We start from the raw sequence: 1905 nt of genomic DNA on the forward strand, positions 1-1905 counted from the left end.
GAAATCGCCAAAACTGCTAGGTCGCGTCGACGTCCGAGGCGTACAGCGGTAGCGAGACGCGATCCAAGATGTACATGTACTCCAAACTAAGATCGTAGTGCCATCTGAGACGCGCGGCGCACTTCAAACTAAGATCGTAGTGCCATCTTATAGCCGCCACGGCAAGGCGTCGACGCCACTTGTCGACAACATCGAGTTTGAAATGGAATCGCCCATAGTTGGCACATTGATAGAATACACTTTGGAGAGCAGAGCAGACCACGCTACGTAGCCGCTACAGTCGCACAGCGCGCGCAATGCCAGATCGAAGATACAAAGCGCTAAAAAAACAAGCAAATGACCGCATTGGCACGCCATCGTCTTGTCTTCTAGACTTGTAGTAACGACGAGCGCCCCTTTCACCGTATCGATATTCATGGCAACAGTACGTCCAAAGCCATCGCATGCTGTGGAGCGATTGCAACGAGAGGCTTAGAGCTTACCATGCTCGGTCCTGCGCTTCTCTTCCGCAATCACGACGATTTCATGTCTTGTAGTATCACTTGTGTGATGGTACATATGCGTCCTCGTTAACCAGAGATGAGATATTCACAACGTTTGAAAACAGTCGATTTCTATGACGTGGCACTCGGAAAAGGTCCCATTTCCGCGCAAACGTTCAGTCATGTAAAAACAAGTGTAAAAACGAGCACGACAAAGACGAAACGCAGTGCTTTTACAAGAGAACCTGAAAAACATTGAGCGCTGCTCATTCTGCAATTCGCGCTCGAGGGCCTCGGTCGCACGGCACCGCATTGCACGGCAGGGCGGTCGCAACTAGGCGTCCTGTCGACGGTGGACGGTGAAACTCGTGTGGCCTTTTTTCGTCACTCATCGCTTCAATTCAAGGCATTGGTTCACCAGCTAAGCGCTTGCAACGACCGCTGCGGTCTCTTGCAGCATGCGAATGCTTGGGTCTACGACGTTGAGGACCGATACCACTCCAGCACGTGGAATCCGTATCCGGACAAACCCCGGATATCAGTTCACGAACGACCTCGTCTTAAATAGTGTGAGCACCATTCAGCACAACGACGAGTAGCAGCCCACAGACGCGCCAGCGCCACGTAGCGGCCGTGTGTACATCTCCACACCCTTTTTGAACGACGTACATGTCGTTTCCGACGCTGCACGTGGCGCAAATACGCGCAAATCCATTTTCCATTTTTCGAGGTGGCGGCAGAATTGCCCAAATACTTCACGTGACATCGCGGAGTTCCAAAGCTCCAAGGACCGTAAGACTGGCTGCCACAGTTGACGATGGATCTCGAACTGGTTTGCGACCAGTTTGTTTTGCGCCGTCGTTGCTTGGGCACTCACACCAAACTCGAACTGCCGAGCATCGGTTTTCACGAAATACGACATGTAATTTCGGTCGAAAATGCGATGCGATCGCGGAAACTGAGCTCATCATATCTTTATTTCCATGTTAGAGGGCGTGTTGCGTGTGGTCGAGGAAGGTAAAGTGCGTGCGGTACCGCTACGTGGTAAGGCCTCGTATCCCGTACAGTATTTCGGTATAGTAAAAAAGCACACTATATCAACAAATTGTTTGCGGCTGTCATTTACTCTCGCTACAGAGCTCGCACGGCGACGCCACGCTGCGTCAGTTACCTGTAGCTGGCCCTGAAAATACGAAATAAGATTTTTTTCATTCTATTTATTCTCTTGGCCCATCGCCAGGTCGCGAGGTCGACAACATTGTGTTTGAAAATGAAATCGCCAAAACTTGGCACATTGGTAAAGGGCGCTGTCGAGAGCATGGAATGCTAGGTCGCGTCGACGTCCGAGGCGTACAGCGGTAGCGAGACGCGATCCAAGATGTACATGTACTCCAAACTAAGATCGTAGTGCCATCTGAGACGC

The sequence above is a fragment of the Saprolegnia parasitica genome (assembly GCF_000151545.1).
Source record: "Saprolegnia parasitica CBS 223.65 unplaced genomic scaffold supercont2.202, whole genome shotgun sequence".
In the NCBI taxonomy this organism is placed as follows: domain Eukaryota; phylum Oomycota; class Saprolegniomycetes; order Saprolegniales; family Saprolegniaceae; genus Saprolegnia; species Saprolegnia parasitica.